This window comes from Stegodyphus dumicola, chromosome 5 (genome assembly GCF_044657685.1).
Source record: "Stegodyphus dumicola isolate Sdum_Otavi_A_Nest chromosome 5, ASM4465768v1".
NCBI lineage: Eukaryota > Metazoa > Arthropoda > Arachnida > Araneae > Eresidae > Stegodyphus > Stegodyphus dumicola.
In genome coordinates, this window is record NC_140772.1 from 20582379 (window position 1) to 20603564 (window position 21186).

Sequence of the window (21186 nt, forward strand, 5' to 3'; positions counted from 1 at the left end):
AAGTTTTCCTTTCAGTCACCTTTATCACTCACGGAAACAAATCTTTGACACAAATATGGTATCACATCTGACACTATCCAATAGTTTAGCAGAAATTCTTCGTCTTTCCTCTTTCTATTCATCTGTTAGTGAGTGAGAAATGGGTACTGTTCGGTTTCGAGGGCCGTAAAAAAAATTGCAGCGAAAATGTACGCGCAAAAGCGCCAAATCTAGCAAACGCGCCCATTTAACAGCGCGCCAAATCTAGCGTAAGCGCGGATTTCAGATTGCGTAAGTTTATATAGTTCTATATTTCTTAAGATGCCATTGAAATACTACTTTAATTTTTAAATCATTTTTTAATTTTAATCCTTTTTTAATATCCTATGGATTTAACAATCTGGGAATTGCCCATGACGAAAAGTCGGCAATAGAATTTTGTGTGAAGTTCAGAATCCCCCACTGCTTGACGCGTTTTTTAAGAATTGCACATCCATGTGTATATCGACCTATTTTCTCTTTAAAAAATATCCTAGAATTGCACAAAAATGGCACTGCGCACACCCTTGACTTTATTTATGTACACATCGACCTATTTTCACTTAAAAAGTAAAAGAAAATTGACAAAAATCCAATTGTTTTTACCCTTGTAAAAAGCGGTAAACAAATAAGTGAGCACTTTACCGAGAATATTTTCAAAGAAAAGGCATCATTCATTATAGTAAATTACTTTTGAACAACCAACGACATGAAATTATGCTTTAGCGATAAGTCGGTAGCGGAATAGCGATACAGGCATCCATTCAGTTATGTTTAGCAATTTTTATATAAATTATAATGATGATCTGAAATAGTTATTTACTCTTATGCTTCCATTCAGTCATGTTTAGCCTTTTTCATATAAATTTAATAATAAAAAAGTATTATATGAAATTAACCTTTCATCTAAATTAAAACATCAATGTGAAATAGTTATTTACTATTATACTTCCTTTCTTGCCGCAATTATTAGGGTTGCCGCAATTATTTTTGGCAGCACTGGCATCAACAATAGTTTGGCGATTTTTTACAGCCCTCGAAACCGAATAGTACCGAGGAATGATTTTTGCATTAAGTTTCCGTTTTTCTAAATCTTCGTGTAAAATCTTATGATAACATCACGATTCAAATTCAGTTCTTCTGATATCGTACGCACAGTTACACGACGGTCTTCTAGCAATAACTGCCTTACGAGCTCCAGGTTTGCGTTGATATGTGCTATAGATGGGTGACTCGTTCTAGGATTGTCTTTCATTGAATCTCTGCCTTCACGGAACCTTTTGTGCCATTTGAAAACACGACTTCTTGAAAGTGCCTATTTAACATATGCTTTCTTAATCATGTTCCACGTTTTACTAGGGGTTTTCCCGAGCTTAACGCAGAACTTAATATTCACTCTTTGCTCACAATGAGCATCCATTGTGTCACCTCCCCTTGTAAGGATCCTAAGTTTTACTAACGTTTATTTTATTTTAAAACTGTACTATCACTTCTTATTTTCTACTTCCGGCCAGAATTAAATGCATTAACTTGTTTGTGCAAATTGTCTTGCTAACGCCCAAGTACTTAAGTTGTGGCTTTTTGCCAAGCAAGAGAGAGAAGGAGTTTTAGGAAGCAAGCCGCTTGCCACTGTAGTTTTACGAGATTTCCCTCGGTTGCTGGTTGCCCTTTAAGGCCAGAGGTTTAGCCCTCTTGATATTTGCAGACGTATCGTAGTTTCAGCAGCTCGGCGTACTACATACGTACCTTTTTTTAAATAAAGGCCAGTCTTAGGGCTAGGCATTTGTATACTAATTCAAAGTTAGCTTTTTAGTTAGAGTTTTAGTTAGTAGTTTTTATATTCTTATGTTTGGACCACAAGTGGTTGGTCTCTGTATTCCGAAGTCGGAAGTGCCTGTAAAAGATAGAAAATAAAGGGTTTCGTATACCCTTCCTGCTTGTGTTGTCTACTTCACACCTTCTTGAACGTAGCTTGAGTACGCTCCCTGTTCCTATTCAGGATCATTCATGTTTCAGGATCATCATGTCAAATCAAGAGAAACACAAGTCCTGACAACCTTAACAAATGCGACAACAATCCAAACAGCGTGTTGCTAAGCACTGCCCCTACCACCTAATAAGTTTGCGTGGAAATATGACCAAGGTCATGTCAAGTAAGAATACATGCCAAAATACATCATTTGTTCCTTTTTAGTACTGCAAACTGAGAAATGAGACAAATTGTCCTAGAAATTTTCTGACAAAGGATGTAACTGGTTTTTCATGCAAAAGGAAATTATAATTTAAAAAAAAATCGAAAGAATAGAAAAGTAAACTTTACATACCGTTAAAAAATGTTTCGTGTAGTATATTTAATATAGATGATGCACTTCTTTGTTTACGCGACCTAGAAAAAGCTGATCTTCTCCGGGAAGCCATGAATCACATTCTTTTCCAAATTTCCATACTGTCTCTCTATTTTACTTTTTTCATATATTCAGAAAAAGTATCCTATTGTAGCATCGATGGGCTGCTGCTATTTCGAGCGGTTAAAAGAAATGTGCATTAAAAGGACTTTTTACACCCCAGCTAAAGACATGATTAAAGCAATACGAGAGCAATGGGAAAATCCTCATGCTAAATCTCAAAATGTCTTTTATGAGGAAAACAAAGTTGCCGCTGGTGAGAAAATGAAAGGCCTATTATACTGCATCCTTGAAAATAATATTTATAATATAATTAATTTCTGTTGCATCAGAATCCTGCAAAAATGTAAAAACGTCTTCCCTATTAGTCATCACGATTTCTGAGAATTACAAATCATTTCCATAAGAATCGAAAGCGAAACGTAAGCGTAATTAGTCATTTCCTTTCTCTTACCAACCGCTGAGAAGCTATAAAACACCTTATTTGAGTCAGAATAGTGGAAAAAAAACTTTTCCGGACAAACCAGTTGCAATATGCACAGTTTGCACGACATGCGTAAACGTCACTGCATAAACGTTTTGAATTTTAAAGAAAGTAACAGGTTAATTATCGAAAATTAAAACTTTAATACTTCATCTGCCCCATAATAATAATAGCCGTTGATGAATTTAATTTGTTTCATAATAATAGTAGCAAAAGAAAATTAATATATAATGCAACATTTATTATCAGAAGCTAGATTAAATTAAACAATAAATTAAAAATACAGAGGCAGTTCACACATTTTTTAGACGATGTATATTGTATTCACAAAACTAAATTACATAAAATTCTTGTGTTTTAAATGTTCTATTTGACATCCCTTATTCTGAACTATCTTTCGACACCGCAATTTCCAGGATAATAATGCCTTTTGAAGTGGCAGAAGAGGTATTCTATTCCATTCCTCTCGAACAGCTTTCCAGTCCTGTTAGGGTTTTGGGACAACGATTGGATAATGCAGTTTTTAAAAGTCCGAAAGCACAAAACTTCATACGTGACACATCGGGAGATTTAGTAGGGATATCAGTGAAGGGTATGGCCTTGATACCAGATTTTTGTTCCATTTCGTTTAGGAAATTGACAGTGGATTTTGATGTGTGACTGCTAGCTTTGTTCTGATGGAGTCTCACAGATGGATGGCACTGTGGGTAAAGCGATGGTATTTCATTCAGAAAAATTGGCGATAAAATATGTTCCTGATAGTATTTGGAGTTAATCGGCATTTTTTGCACTCTCTTTATTTTTAACTTGCTGTTATAAGAAAAACCAGCAACAATCATGAATCCCTTAGAAAAACTTTCTTTCGATTCTTTGAACCATGTACTTAAATTTTTTTCTCCCCTTTTATGATAATAAATGGCTCTTTTTTTGTTACAATCATTTAAATACGCCCATGCTACATCTATTGTGACAATTGTTTTCCTTTTTTCTTTGGATAAGTGTTTCTCATATAGAATTCTGCAGCGTGTCCTGCGTTGAGCGATATGCTTTGGAAGAAGACGATGCACATTGCGTTTTTTCGCTTTCTTAAGATTTAAATCAACGTTTATCATTTTGTTTACAGTGGACACCGAGCATTTTAATGATTTTGCAACTGTCCTTTGACTAGGGGGATTTTCTTTTAGCATTAAACAACGTACCTTTGCAATAGTCGAAGATGTCCGTTTTTCCCTTGGATACTTGTTTGGAATTTTTGTCCCACTCGAGGCTCCAATTTGACGTTTTTTTTCTTTCTTGTTGATGATATTACCTATCGACGCTTTAGATATCACAAAACCATGACTCTCACATCGTTTTTGGATAACGGAGTATGCATATTTCTCTTCGGAAAGAGCGTAAATGTAGCCTTCGAACCACTGCTTTGTTAAATTCGCCATTTTGAATAAAAACAAAACTTTCAAGCCACAGACGATAATTTTGACTTTTAAAAACATAGTACAATTGCAATTACTTCCTTTGCAGCAAACGATTTTTTATTACCGCTTACCAAAATCGTCTAAAAAATGTGCGAACAGCCTGTGTATTATTGCGCATTTTTGCTTTGAGTATTCAGATGTTTCTGAATTTTTCACTAATTTCGTGCCTGAATTTTAAACTTGTATATAGGATCTTTGGCTGCGAAACATTGCTTTCTCTAAACGAGTGAGCTGAAAAGTACGTTTTTCATCTCTTCCAGAATACCTTGTTGAGATGATACAGGACGTATTATCCAAGATTTCGGAAGAAATATTATCAAAACCCTACATTTACTGCTTCTGTGAAACCTCTTCTACTAGGAGGAATTATGTCTAAGTTTTTTCAAGTTTTTTTTCCCATAATATTTGCATTTACGTCCGCAGTTTTGTATTCTCAAAGAATCAACGTTAGCTTCTTAAGTGGCCGCATTCCACGAAACATGGGTTCCCTATCTCAATCTAATAAGATATGTGATAAAAGTAGCATGAAAACATAACGTATAAATAATATAAGTGTATAATAAGCGGAATAATCGTTGTAGCAAGTCCATGTACGGTAAAAAAAAACTATGGCAAAATGTTCATAATAAAGGCTATACGAAATGACGCATGTCCATCAATGTCGAAGCTTGTATAAAATGCACTAAAAGTGAGAGCGATGAGATGGATCAAATGGTATACGTGATTGAAGATTTAATGATTGGCAGGTGGAAGCTTAACTATTGGCTGAAAGTAAAGAAAGCAGCAGAGCACAGAAAACTACAAGCTTGTTCCAAATAATAAAACACAAATAATAACACAAACAGGAATAACACATGTTTTAACAGCTTATAACAGTATACAAGTAAAATGAATAGAAGCACAACAAATGAATACAATAATCAGTCTAAATGTCTATCAACGGCTCCAGGCGGTCTTCTGTTAACTGTAACTAATTTAGCATTGGAATTGAGGGGTTGTTAACCCTGGAAATTCTGTTAAACATTATTTTAGAAATATTTGCAATAAATACAGTAATAGGTTTTATGCCAGGCTCTTCATGTATAGTTGCATTACGGTAGGACCAGCCAGCACGAGCGATTTGGTGTAGCGTAATGTTTTGAATAATCAACAAGTTGTTAGCAGTGTAATTTGCTTTGGTAACTCTTAGCGTGAGATGAGATATTTTCTCTCTCCTTCCACACAGACAAAAAGTACACAAAATCTTTGCTTAAATTTTTCGAGGATTTGTTTTAACATTTCAAATGGGATGCAGAATAATATCTACAACAAATAGAGATATTATAATGTATTTCTCTCACCTTCTTAGTATACCTTCGGTTCAGCACACTCGGCGCGTATTCGAAAGGTCCGTGGTTCGTGTCCCGGCTAGGGCATTGCTCATTTTTCATGTCTCCAGCTTCGAAACAACCTAATGACTCTACAGTGGCGCCCGAACTAAAAAAGGTGGTGGATGATGATTCTCAACCACCAGGATTTGGCGACTGGATCTCCTAATCCCGTCCTACCTCCTTTCAAACGCAGAATACATAAGGTTTTTCTCCCGCCTTCTTAGCATGCCTTCGTGGTGTAATGGCCGGCATGCTCGGCGCATATTCGAGAGGTTCGTGGTTCGAGTCTCGGCGAAGACATTGCTAATTTTTCATCTCTCCTGCTTATAAAAAATACCTAATGTCTCTAAAGTATAAAATTTAAAGAAATGTTATGCAAATAAATAAATATACTTCTATACATTTTTTAATAAAAGTTTACAGATATAAACCCATAAAATGCCGGAAACGTATTCAATACCATTATTTTAGACAAATATTACGATTTATTTCTACAATTTTTTTACATTATACATATACAGATCGTTTTTGTACATTATAGTGTACATAAACAGATTTTCTTTGTTAAAAATCACGTTTTGAAAAAAATCTGAGGTGTACACCACATGACTTTCTTGTACGGAATATTAACTTATACGCATTTTTTCTTGCATTTCGTTTAAACTTATTGGATTTAATTATATCTACTTCGCCGACAGCGCATAAACCACAATAGAATAAGTGCATTCTTTAAAATTCACTCTATTTGTTTACCATAGCGACACTCTGGCGCTAGGTTCACGTAACAGTATTATATTTCGTTCATATTATAAGCCAGAATGCACAAAATTTGTATCATTTAAAGAATTATCTAATTGTTGCCACATGTTCTATTCAAGTACTATAATAAAGCTAGAACGATGTATAAAAGAAATTAAGCAAACAAAACAAAAAAGAAACAGTTTTTCACAGACGATTGAGTATTTCTCATTCAATTAATTCAGTTCTCACTTGGCGACAAGCCAAAATACATAAAAACTCAAATATTTCTACTAAAAATTACTAATTATTAAAAATTAAATTACTAATTATTAAAAATTAAGTAAATGTTAAACACTTATTTCCTCGAAAAAATTCCAGAAAGGATTAAGCATGATTTAAATCGCAATAATAAATGTAGGCGTTTATCTTTGTTGTTGCGAAGCTACGTCTCTCTAGATTGGCAACAAATTCACTACTCAGCTGTTTCAAATGTAAACAAGCAATGGCCGCCATCAAAATAGGCTTAGCGGCACTTAAACAACTTTTAAATTGTTGATAATTCTAAAAATATTCCGTACAAATTTACTAAAGGCATAAAACGCTTAACCGGAAGATAAAAACAACATAATTCAATCATTTTTAAAGCAGAAAATGTACAATTTACAAACATTTAAGAGTAAAGAAACTGAGATCACTGAGCCGGGTAACAGAGTGGATATATTTATATACGTTTGGAGCGGCCGATTGAAACCAAAATACGAGGTGCACATCTACATGTTATAGTAGTCCTATATACAAAATTTCAACATTCTGAGGCTACTCGTTTTTGAGTTATGAGAGATACAGTGGATGGACAAAAATATGGAAACACCTTGTGAAATGCAAAAAAAAAAAGATTGATTGAAAGATTGAAAAGAAAGATTGATTTTAATGAAATATGTAGGTGGCGCTGGCGTTTTTGACTACTGACGCCACCTATACAACTTCGTAAATGTGCTAAACAGTTCAGTTGTTGTCGGAGTACTGTTATGTGAGGTTGTCATTGCATTATGTCAGAGTTAACAGACTTCGAACGTGGGCAAATTGTTGGAGCACGTATGGTAGGTGCTTCCGTAAGCAAGGTAGCCGAGGTGTTTAGTGTTTCAAGAGGTACTGTATCGAAGATTTATTACGCATATTTGAAAAGCGGAAAAACATCATCTGCTAAATCACAGCGCGGACGAAAGTGTGTCCTGAGTGATGGTGACAGACGATCATTTAGGGCAATTGTGACGAAAAATAAGAAGACCACAGCTGCAAAAGTTACTGCTGAAATGAATCTTGTGTTACCGAACCCTGTGAGTACCAAAACAATTAGAAGGGAGCTTCATAAACAGGGAATTGCTGGCCGTGCTGCAATTGAAAAGCCATTCATCAGTGATGCTAATGCCCGTAACAGGAAAAGGTGGTGTTTAAGTCATAAAGCCTGGACTATAGAGCAGTGGAAGCGAGTAATATGGTCTGACGAGTCTTCTTTCACATTGTTTCCCACTTCTGGCCGAGTTTACGTCTGGAGAACGCCATCTCAAGCCTATAATACAGACTGCTTGTTGCCAAGAGTGAAACATGGTGGGGGTTCTGTTATGGTTTGGGCAGCCATATCGTGGTTCTCTGCTAGCCCCATGATAACTGTGTCAGGGCACATGACTGCCAAGACTTATGTGAACATTTTGGCCGATCAAGTCCATCCCATGGTACAAACATTGTTCCCCGATGGTGATGGTGTCTTCTAAGACGACAAAACCCCCGTTCACACAGCTCACATTGTCCAGGACTGGTTTTCTGAGCACGAGGATGAGTTGTCCCATCTCCCCTGGCCACCACAGTCACCAGACCTGAATATTAGCGAACCTTTGTGGTCTACATTGGAACGGAAAGTGCGTTCTCGTTATCCACCGCCAACATCGTTATCTGAACTTGCCACCGTTTTGCAGGAAGAATGGTATAATATTCCCTTGGCAAACATACAGAAACTGTATTTATCCATTCTGAGAAGACTGCAAGCTGTTTTGGATGCCAACGGGTTTCCTACACCATATTAAGCAAAGAAACATGTTTTTTTAAAAGTGTTTCCATATTTTTGTCCAACCCCTGTATGTACGTACGTTCGTACGCACGTACTTACATACGTTCGTACAGACGCCACGAAAAATTCTCTTCAGAACCCATTTTAATGCAGTTTTTTAGTTTTTTTTGGAGGAAAAGAATCTTTTAATCTGTCCTTACGTACAGATATCAAGCAAAAACATCTTTAAATTGCATTCGAAAGCGGTCAAAGTGGATATTTTCGTTGAAATATGCTGCCTGAAGTTTTTCGGGATTACAATACTTCCAAGAAACTCCTTTCCCTTCTAGTGCAGAAGTCTTGCGAAACTTACTATAATTCAAATTTCCAATTTGGATATTTTAAAATAGGGTTACTTTGTAGCGAATTTTAGCGGAGATTCTAATGAAATCTAACAGAAAAATTATTTATATACAAAAGCAATCTAATGGTTATTTAAAAAATAATAGTCAAATTATAATATAGTTATTTAAAAAAAATAGTACTTTAAAAATAATAGTCAAAACATACATGATTATCAGGTTTTTTTTGGCATTCCTAGAAAGATCTTATATTGGCGAAATCTTAGAAAATACCCTAATATTCGCGAAAATAACCTCATTGTCAAAATAAAGTGAACCAACCCACAAGAGAAAAATCCCTACTTGAATAAAATCAGCAATACACGCGACATTGTCATTGTTAGACAAGCAAAAGATTTAAGTTTCATCTTCATCCGTGCAAACGGTGTAAGCAGGGCAAAAGATTGTCTCATCATTCGTGCCACAATTTAAAACGTCGTACTGGTGTGCGTTATTTTTATTGTGACTAGTTTTTTTGTTTAAATCATTAGACTTGAGATAATCTGCCAGCAATTTGAGCAACTTAACGATTTCCAGAAAGGTCACACGGCCCACCAGCGGCCGAGCGGTAAAGTCGCTGAACACTGGTAGTTCGGTCCGAGGTTCGAATCTCGCGAACGGACTGGCTGCATGGGTGTTTTCGTGGTTTTCCCCATGTGTAACGTGTATACGAGCCAGTTTCCCTTGGAAAGTCCTCCACGAAAGGCATCCCGCCTCTTAGGCAGATAGCCCTAGTGTGCTTTGCCATAATTAAATACACCACCACCAGAAAGGTCACAATGTAGAACTTCATTAAGGTGAATGTTCTTTCATCGTACTGCGTCCATATCAATAGGGTGGATGTTACTGCAAACGGCGTAAGCAGGGCAAAAGATTGTCATCATTCGTGCCACAATTTAAAACGTCGTACTGGTGTGCGTTATTTTTATTGTGACTAGTTTTTTTGTTTAAGTCATTAGACTTGAGATAATCTGCCAGCAATTTGAGCAACTTAACGATTTCCAGAAAGGTCACAATGTAGGACTTCATTAAGGTGAATGTTCTGTCATCGTACTGCGTCCATATCAATAGGGTGGATGTTACTGTAAATATGTTGTTGACGGTATTGGCTTCAGGAAAATACGCCTTCATGGAAATAGACTCTCAGAGACCTCTACAAGAAACAATGAGAGAACAATGAAGAATTGTCCAACGTGTACGAGCGTCCATCTGTCACGGTTGCGGACACTCAAAGGCCAGTAAGTTCTTCCTTGCAGCATTCTGTGAGTGTTGGTAACATTAGCAGACGGTTGCATGTCGCTGCAGCATAGGTGTTTAGATCGTAACGTCGGCTGGTCCTGAAACCACAGCAAAGTCATAACAAACTGCACTGGTGACTCTGGAGAGTATCATGTAGTCATACTGAATGGTAGCAGGTAATTCGAAACAATTGATGATGATGAGATGAAGATGATGATGAAGATGAACTACGTTCTTTTGTCACGCATCGCATGTTCAGATGGATGTGTGTTATGTTTGGATTCAATTGTACCACAAAATCTACAAGAAATAACAACCAAAAGCCAATTTGCATAGGATCAGTTAACGGGAGACTATGTTAATAACCTCTGCAATTCCCCGCCGCAACATACGGCAAAACGCGAGCTAAATAATGGCGACTCGAAGTCCCATTAAGAGTTATAAACGTTATGGTAAGTTACGTAACAAACACTATTTGTCGTACAACTTTTATTGTGCAACAAATATTTACCACATCACTATTTATTGTTTTTTAATCTTGTATTGTTATTCCTGACTTCTACCCTTCCAAATAACATTTTAATCCCACACTTCCTTCCTTCAAACTGCAACTGTGTTTCCGACCATGAGTGTAATCACGGAAATTCTTGTCGAAATACAGTTGTTGGTATAATCACAATGATGTGAAACAAAATGCGTAAATTTCAACAAAAATTTGATTCCGGAGAGCATGAAGCCATTATAACGAAAGCGGCACATTCACTGCAAACATGCAATGAACTCTGATAAAACAACAGAATATTTTAAACGATTTGTTAAATTCTCCACATAATGAAAAACAACTTTTGGAAGCGGAACATTTGTTACCGTTAACTAAAACTGTATACAGTTATCTCAAAAATGTATTCAATATCACAAACTAAAATCCCTACTCCATAGGAAAATTATGTTTATTCTGAGTTTTAGAACTAGAATTTTAGAGTTTGCTGCCATGAATTCCTCTAATTATCAGCACGATATCATTTACTTTCTGCAATTAAGTTTTCCAATCTACATCAGAGGACAAATTCCAGAGATGAAACTTGTAAACTTGCTTAGTCAAATGATACTATTTGTCACCTAAACTTTTAAATTACTGATGATTCAACAGCTATTGCATGCAGATTAACTAAAGGTATAAAACCCTTAATCAGAACATTAAAAACCACATAATTCAATCACTTTTAAAGCATAAAATGCCCAATTCACCAACATATAGGAATAAATATATATAGAGATATAGATATAGATATAGATATTCCCAATCTATATGCGATTGGTACAGTCGATTGCAACGAAAAAGGGAAGTGTACAGCTATATATTAAAAGCAGGGCCCATATGCAAAATTTTAACGTTCTAAGGCTACTAGTTGTTGAGTTATGCGAGATACTTACGTACGTACGTGTGTACAGGCGTCAAAAAAAAAATATCTTCTGAATCCATTTTACAATCCTTTTTGACAAAAACAATCTTTTCTTCCGTCCGTAAATACAGACATCACACAAAAACATGTTGAAATAGTTTGGAGAGCGGTTAAAATGGATATGTTCGTTGAGAAATGATACCCGAAACTTTTCGCGATTACAATATTTGTTTTACTTCGTACAAGGAAGTGATATGCAACAAAGGATAAAATAAAATTTTTAATTTTCTAAAAAATGCAATTTTAAAAAAGAAAGTTATAACGAGGCAAATTACTCTGTTTATTTTCTGCATTTTCCGGTAGGAAGCGACAATAATTTATGAGCAATCGCTTTATCGCTGCGATGTGACGTGAAACGGTGATTGAAAAATAAGTGAAACAGTCAATTGTGTAGTTGAATCCCATTTAGATGTTGATGTCATTATTTGTCACCTTTACAGAGTAGAAAGTTCTACACGAAAAATCGTATCCTATAATTCTATAGATTTAAAAATAAATAATTGTCAAAGTCTACTTGCGTAACATATAGTTTTAAAACAAAAGAAAACAATATACAATTCGGAATCTGAAAACTGACGTAAACTGATATTTCGTCAAAGCCTATGTGAAATTCCATTCAAAAATTTGCAATATTAATTTTTCTCAAAACTAAAATCTGAAAACTTTAAACAGTTGACAACTAAATGTCCAAAATATTTTTACAAAATTTAAAGATTAAGGAAATATAAAAATCATAAGATTTTGGATTTCGTGAAAGACTAAGAGAAACGTTCGTATTGTTGCGTTTTCTTCTTCACGAATTCGTGCAGATTTGGAGTGAATAACGACGACACTTGATGAAGTATCGAAACACACTTATTGGCCAGTAAGATCCAAAAGCTCCAAAACACGTTTTCCAGTCATCGATGAACTACTATAAACACGCTGACACGATCAGAGGCACAGCCTCCAGGTTATCAGGCTATCACGGTGGAGACAGCTTCACGGCAAAGCACTACAGTACAGCTCCCGACTCTGCTTGGTCGTTCTCGGAGCTGCACGTACTCTCGAGACTCTCCACGCTACAACTCGCGATGCACTCGACGACACTCAGAGTACAGCTCCCGACTCTTCGGTATAGTCGTTCCCGGAGCTTAACACACTCTCTCGATGATGCACTAACCGCGATACACTAAAGCTGCGTTCAGACGGGGGCGTAAAGGGCATAAGTGGTTAAAGCCGAACTCCGTTGCCAAGGCAACCAGTCTGTGCTACGTCACAAAATCTGGTTTAGGGCTCGTGGCATAGGGTTCAAAGTTTTCAACTTTACGCGAAGTTTGGGATAAGCGTTGACCAATCAGAGCGAAGCTGAAACGAAGCGGTGTTCTACAGAAGATTTCCCTGTCACGAAACAAGCAGAGCAAAGGCAGGAAATCAATCGAGCAGGAGAAGAGCGCTGGAAAGTTATAGACACATTCACGCATGCGCAAATTTAGCTTCTCGCATTGGTCACGCCTTACACATCGTTCTCGCAGGTGTGAACGGAACTCCCGTATTTTATGCTTTTTTGACTATGCCTCTATGGCGTTTACGTCGCCGTCTGAACGCAGCCTAAGAGACTCTTCGATGCACTCGACGACCCACTCGGCGCTAGACTTCGAGACACTCGCTCAATGACTGACTATCAGCTCGCTAGACGAGACACACAGTAACTGAGTGAGAACCGGCAGGCTTTATATAGCTTTCGGCTTGTGTTCGAGAACATTCTGGGCTAAACCGCTAAGAATTCGTTCCAGAAGGTTCTCCATCTGTCCATGGCATATCGCCCCTTTTGTCGCCAAATGGGCGATTTCTCGCCAAATGTGGGAAGCCTGCCTTCCCTTGCCATTTTATAGCAACCCTGAAACTGCTTTGCGGGGAAATTATCCCACCGCGCCTGTCTATTTCGTAACCGTATTTATGCTGCAGATAGAGAAGATTGCGAAAATGTCCATGCAGCCAGGCCGTTTGCTAGATTTTGAAGTTCAGCTATGAGCTTTTATTAAACTTTTTGCTCACTGTCGCACTGTAGATGGTGTTGGTGTATGTAACTATGGCAAAGCACACTAGGCCTATCTGCCTAATGGGAGGGATGCCTTCATGAAGGACTTTCTAAGACACTGTAAATGAGCTTATCAAAATAAATTTTAAAAAAACCTGAAAGGTTTCAGATTCAACGGTCGCCCAAAAGGGTTTGTTAAGTTTTTGAGTCTCTCGGTGAGTTCACACTCTACCAATCTGCTGCTATACTTACTCCTGCTAAACCTCCCTCTTTTTTTCTTCTTTTTTACTTTATTACTAAGAATTGTTTTCATCTCAGTCACGCCCATATACAATTCAATAGCAAAATTACAAAAATTTTAAAAGTAGCATGTATTTAGAATTCCAGATGAAGTGTTAAGTGCTAGAATGCATTTTTCTACTTTTTCAGTCTTTTCTCAGGTTGTAATATCAATGTACAGTTTTTTTTAGTAAGATGGCTTGCAGAACTTTTTTTTATCTTTTTATTATTTAAGTTTTGTGTGGGAAATTTATTAATTAAATATCATGTTCTTCGAACTTACACAGCATAAAATTCAGCTGAATAGTAAAATAGCAAAATATATAAATTTTAAATTTTCCTTGTTAGTCCAAACTATCTTTCCGCATTATCTTTAAAAACTGAATGAGGTAATGAAGAATCTGCATGTATGTAGTACGCATGTTAATCGTACTGTGAAAAAACAACGGTACGTTTTGAATAACATTGTCCTCCACCTTAACATGGGTGCCTGGAAGTCCGAATTTTGAATTTCTAATTTGTAAAACTATTTTTGATTAACAAACTAAACGACTTGAAAGCAACAGTGGCAGTACTGTACGGAATAAAATATTTTCATCATTTTACACAATTCAGTATTAAATCGATACTTCCAATTTGATTATTTATCACCTGCCCATATGTTTAAATTATATGTCTTTAGCTTATGCCCAGCTGAAATTTAACTTTGCACATACAACGCCGTTATAGTCTTGCCACTCCCTGTGTGTTCAAAGTGATTTGTGTGCTCAAAGTCTTCTACAAAACAAAGTGTACTGTCATCTTTTAACAAGTTCCAAGCTACATTTGATCAGTTTATTAATACTCATCTCACTATCATAGCCCTAGTAACTTCCGACCAGCTGACATCTAAGCTTCCCATGGTTAACACCCGGTCGGAGGCGGCGACCAGTAGTCAAACATCGTGCCCAGTGTAATCACATTTGATTATATGTATTTTCTAAATTACTATTATTAGCTTCAAAACTTAATGAAAAAGCAATTATAAAATCTTAAATGATTCTGATTTTAACGGTCACTCAAAAAGTTAAGGATTTTAGTAAGGTTTGTGCGAAAAACATGATATTTAATAAATAAAGCTAACGCAGAAAACGTTTAAAAAAACGCCGTTTTGGGCGTAATATAAAATTTGAAAGGCTTCATATTTTTATTTCAAAGGGTGGTACTATTTTATTTTGAGGGCCGTAAGAAAATTGCAGCGAAACTTACGCAATGTGAAATTAAGCGTAAGTTTATATAGTTCTATATTTCTTAAGACGCCATTGAAATATTAGTTTAATTTTTAAATCCTTTTTTAGTCCAAAGGGATTTGAATCCCGAAGGACTATTAGTTTCGTTTTGGCATTTTGCGTCGGACTCATAAATGTCGGTTCACTTTTCAAACTGTTGCCACAAAATGTTAAGAGTCCTGCATTATATTTGAAGAAATTAAATAATGAAAAATCTGCATAAATGTATGTATATTTCTCGTATTGTGATAAAACAACGGTACATAGAGTCATCGAATTTTGAATAACGTAATCCTCCAACGAATATGAGCATGTGGAAGACCAACTTTGAAATTTGAAATTTGTTTTATGATCGATTTCCTATTTTTTAAAACTTTGACGAATTTTTGATTAACAAACTCGAGGATTTCAAAGCGAGCAATGGCAACGTTGTGCAGAAAAAACATTTTTATCTCCAGCGCGTGAGTCTCTTATCGGAAATTCTAAAGATATGCTCGTTTTAAAACTATTTTGCGATATTACTGTTGCACTGGATCTTATGGTTTAAGTGCGAGGAACATGATATTTAATAAAGAAAGGTAACACACAAAATGTTAAAAAACGCCCCTTTGGACGTAATTTAAAATCTGAAACATTTCAGATTTTTTTTTTTTTTTTTTTTTTGAGTTTTTTTTATTTTAAATCCTTTTTTGATATCCTATGAATTTAACAATTTGGAAATTGACTATGACAAAAAGTCGGCAATAGAATTTTGGGTAAAGTGCAGAATCACCCACTGCTTGACGCGTTTTTAAGAATTGCAGATACTCGGTATCCATGTGCACATAGACCTATTTTCACTTTAAAAAGAATCCTAGAATTACGCAAAAATGGCACTGCGCACACCCTTGACTTTATCTATGTACACATCGACCTATTTTAAAGTAAAAGAAAATTGACAAAAATGCAATTGTTTTTACCCTTGAAAAAAGCGGCAAACAAATAACTGAGCGATTCTGCACTTTACCGAGAATATTTTCAAAGAAAAGGCATCATTCATAATAGAAAATTATGTTTGAACAACCAACGAGATGAAATTATGCTTTAGCGATAAGTCGATAGCGAAATAGCGATGCAGGCATCCATTCACTTATGTTTAGCAATTTTTATATAAATTATAATAATGATTTAAAATAGTTATTTACTCTTATGCTTCCATTCAGTCATGTTTAGCCTTTTTTATATAAATTTAATAATAAAAATGTATTATATGAAATTAACCTTTCATCTAAATTAAAACATCAATCTTAGGTAGTTATTTACTATTATGCTTCCTTTCTTGCCGCAATTATTAGGGTTACCGTAATTCTTTTGGCAGCATTGGCATCAGCAATAATTTGCCGATTTTTTACGGCTCTCGAAACCGAATAGTACCCAAAGAGTCAATTTTCCCAAAACCACTACTGATTTCGTTTTGGCATTTAACGTTGGTTCACTATAAATGTCCGTTCATTTTTCAAATTGTTGCCACTGCAGCGGCAGCGCCAAACAGGCGATACAAACTCAAAAACTCTAGAGAAAACCGCCAATTGGCGAAACAGTAAACCTGTATGGCAACCCAACTGACTGACGTGAAGAGGCGAATTTTTCGGTAGTGATAAAACAAAGGTACCTAGAGGCATCAAAATTTGAATAACGTAATCCTTCACCGAATATAGGCATCTGGTAGCCCTAATTTAGAATTTGTTTTATTATCTGTTTCATATTTTGTAAAACGTTTGACTTTTTGATTAACAAACTCGAGGATTTCAAAGCCAGCAATGGCAACGTTGTACAGAAAAAACATTTTTACCCCCAGCGCGCGAGACTGTGTATCCGAAATTCTAAATATATGCTTATTTTAAAATTATTTTACGATATTGCTGCTGAACTGAATTTTATGGTTTAAGTTCGAAAAAGATGATATTTAATAAATAAAGGTAACTCATAAAACGTTAAAAACAAAGGCTCCTTTGGACGAAATTTAAAATCTGAAACCTTTCAGATTATATATATATATATATAATCTGAAACCTTTCAGATTATATATATATATATATATATATATATATATATATATAATTTATTTACTAAATAATATTGATTAATTGATTATATTATCTCCTAAGTTTAATTATAGTAGAATTATCTTAAAAGAGTGAATATATACTAGTAAGTTCTATTTTAAAAGATGTTTCGAAGTAACTTGAATGTTAATTGTTAAAAATGTTTTAACGGGGACTGGAATTAAATCAGGAATAACAAAATTTCAATTGTAAAAGGAATATATATTTGTTGTTGTTGGTATGTCCAAAGGAGCGTCAGCCCTAGAAGGGCTATTATTCTCGAAGCGGCATTTTGCTTCGATTCACTACAATGGCGTATCACATTTTCAATTGTTGCCACCAAACATTATCGCCCTGTACTACATTTAAAGAAATTAAATAATGAAGAATCTGCATAAATGTATGTATGTTTCGCGCATTGTGAAGAAACGACAGTGTCTAGAGCCGTCAAATTTTGAAGAACGTAATCTTCCACTCGAATATGGGCACCTAGAAGCCAGAATTTTGAATTTCGTATATGTTCTATTATCTATTTCATATTTTGTAAAACTTTAATAAATTTTTGATTAAGAAACTCAACGATTTCAAAGCGAGCAATGGCAACGTTGTACAGAAAAAACATTTTTATCTCCAGCGGGCGAGATTCTCTATCGAAAATTGGGATGTTTTCTAGAGGCCTGTTCGATTCCTCATTAACGACACGTAAATATTAGAGAGGGCTGATGAGGAAAAAAAATAAGCAGTATTAGCTGACGAGGAAAAGCATTAATGGAATAAGTTCGAATGGGCGTAGCTGCTCAGGGCTCAGAAGGAACTTTCCTTTTAGAGCTTTTTAAATGTTATTTGATGAAGATCGAGAAAATGAGAAGATTCGATTTGCAAAATTTCGAAGAAGTCAATTCCTGATTACATGTAGAAAACTGATTCATATATTGGCTGGAATTAATCGCCTAGTTGGAGTATCAGTATTACCGTAATTAATTGAGGAAAAAAAAATTTCTAATGCCGTATAGTACGTTTATCTGAACAAAATAGTTTGAAATTTCCCCCCCCCCAGGTCTTTTCCTTTTTATTTATTTATTTAATGCGGGAGAGATGATTTTTTTTTTTTTTTTTCTGCCAAATAATAACTTGGGTGGAAGTAGGCCAAGGCCTGGCCACGAAATCAGAATATGTGATATGTTTTCTATGATACTTTCAGGTAAAGTACAGTGGCTTAGCGAGCATAATTTGCGCCGAGGGCTTGATACTTTTTTTGCGTCCCCCTCCGAAAAACATGTAGTAATATAATATATAGAATATACCCGTAATAAGAAAATAATACAAAAAAAAAAAAAAAAAAAAAAAAAAGAAAGAGAAAAGGAAAAAAAAGAAAATCTGAAGGTTTTGTTGAAAAGAAAATTTGAAGGTTTTCTGAAAAAAGGTTTCAGATTTTAAATTACGTCCAAAGGGCCATTATTTAAAATTTTGTGTGTTACCTTTATTTATTAAACATCATGTTCTTTGCACTTAAACCATAAAATTCAGTTCAACAGCAATGTCGCAAAATAATGTTAAAATGAGCATATCTTTAGAATTTCCGATACACAGTTCCGCGCGCTAAAGCTTTCGCTCGCTTTTAAATCGTTGAGTTTGTCAATCAAAATTTTGTTAAAGTTTTACAAAATATGAAAATGATAATAAAACAAATTCCAAATTTCAAATCTGGACTTTCAGAAGCCCATATTCGCAGTAGGATTACGTCATTCAAAACTGGATGACTCTAGGTACCGTTGTTTTATCACAATGTTGCGTTTTTCTTTTCCTCTGACAGCAGTTGTTACGTTATTTTCTTCCTTCACGTTCGTACGGGGTTCGTGTGGATCTGGAGTGAATAACGATGACACTTGATGAAGTATCGAAGCACGCTTTATTGGTCAGTATTTGTCAGGACAGCTCCAAAACAGGTTTACAGTCGTCGATGAAATTACTATAAACATGCTGACACGATCAGCGACACAGCCTTCAGCTTATCAGGCTATCGCAGTGGAGACAGCTTCACTGCAAACTACAGCTCCTGACTCTGCTCGGTCGTTCTCGGAACTCCACGTACTCTCGAGACTCTCCATGCTACAGCTCGCCATACATAGAGCACGGCTCCCGACTCTTCGGTTCAGTCGTTCCCGGAGATCAACACGCTCTCGACGATGCACAAACCGCGATATACTAAGAGACTCTTCGATGCAGTCGACGACCAACTCGGCGCTAGACTTCGAGACACTCAATGACTGACTATCAGCTCGCTAGACGAGACACACAGTAACTGAGTGCGAACCGGCAGGGTTTATATAGCTCTCGGCTTGTGTTCGAGAACATTCTGGGCTAAACCGGTAAGAATTCGTTCCAGAAGGTTCTCCATCCGTCCATGGTATATCGCCAATTTTGTCGCCAAATGGGCGTTTTCTCGCCAAATATGGCAACCCTGCCTTCCCTTGCCGTTTTATGACAACCCTAAAACTGCTTTCCGGGGAAGATATCTTACCGCGCCTTGACATTTCGTAACAATACAAACATTTATTTATGCAGATTCTTCATTATTTACTTTCTTCAAATATAATACAGGCGATAATATTTGGTGGCAACGATTTGAAAAGTGATACAGCCTTTTAAAGTTTTCAACGCAAAATCGCAAAACGAAAACGATATTCCTTCAGGGACAAATCTCCTTTTGACTAATAACAATAAAATGCATTTTCTGTCTTAAAAATACCCAGTAATACATACGAATAGTCACTACCTAACTACACCTTCTACAAAATGCTATACAGTTTTCTGCGATGACAGGCTAAGATTATTCGAGACAAAAACAAATTCTAGTTAAAAAAATCAAGACTATAGATTCAGATATGTGTCTGTGTCAAAAATCAGACATACGCTCATCTAGAATTAGTTAAAAACACATTATTTATTTTGCATATTTATACAATTGTTTTAAAAACATTCAGTTTTCAAACAATGAAAAAAGTTAATATATATTTATATTTATTAATTTTGATAATATAATACTATAATACATTAATATAATTTACCACTATGCATACATTTTTCCTGCCTTTGATGAAGTCAGTTTATCAGTTTCTTAACCAAAGTCGATCATTTCAAATTTTTCTCTTTTCATATTTAAAAGTGCTAGATCATTTAAGCGATGCTGTCGTATCGTTGATCGTACATATGCCAAAATTAATCTTAATTTGCTTGTAGCGTTGCGCGCCTCCAACTTGCACGCAACCAAGAGGTGACTGTGAAAACTGGATAAAAGACAGAGTCTTGTTAAGGGTTTAAGTCCCTTTTTATTCAACGTAATAAATTACAAGTGCGTGCTCTTGACGCTCACAAACTGCGCCAACTTGGCGGTCAAATAAAAATAATAACGTGAAAAGAAACTAAAGACAAGACTCTAACTACGAGGCTCTCTAAATGTAACTAACCTCACCGCGTTTTATAATACCGCTGCTAATTCAGCAAACTTGAAGATCACGTTTAACGATTAACAATACTTCCAGGCAAGCACACAGGCCGAAACGCGGGGTTCTTCAATTTCTGGCTAACTACCTCCGCGCTCGTGAAGTAAGAACAGCACACCTTGAACTCGTTTCCTTTCTATTTAACTCAGAATACTTCCGCTGATAATTTGAATCCTTGCGCGTTCTACTAAAATTTACATACTCTGGCATTGGCAGTTCCAGGGGAAAGTAAGGCTTGACAGGAAAGATAGTTTAAACTTAAAATAAATGTTAGTTAAAATAAATATAAACCCTACATGCTAAACGAACGTTTACAGCTAGCAATTGACACTGAAATAGTAAAGAGTATTTGAAGTGCGATTCTCAGATTTTGAAAAACATTGCATCCATAC

The 21186-nt window shown here is 35.8% G+C and overlaps 1 protein-coding gene across 7 annotated transcripts in view; it reads right to left on the bottom strand.

Annotated features, from left to right (window-relative positions):
- Window positions 1-21186, bottom strand: part of LOC118182387 (NAD kinase-like) — a 216648-nt gene that overhangs the window by 100812 nt on the left and 94650 nt on the right. The window contains exon 1 of one of the 7 annotated variants that reach the window (XM_035351768.2): window positions 2343-2613. The exons of the other annotated variants lie outside the window; for them this stretch is intronic. The gene's annotated coding sequence lies outside the window, so the exon portion shown is untranslated. Of the gene's footprint in view, window positions 1-2342; window positions 2614-21186 lie in introns of those variants that run through there. 7 annotated transcript variants of the gene reach the window in all.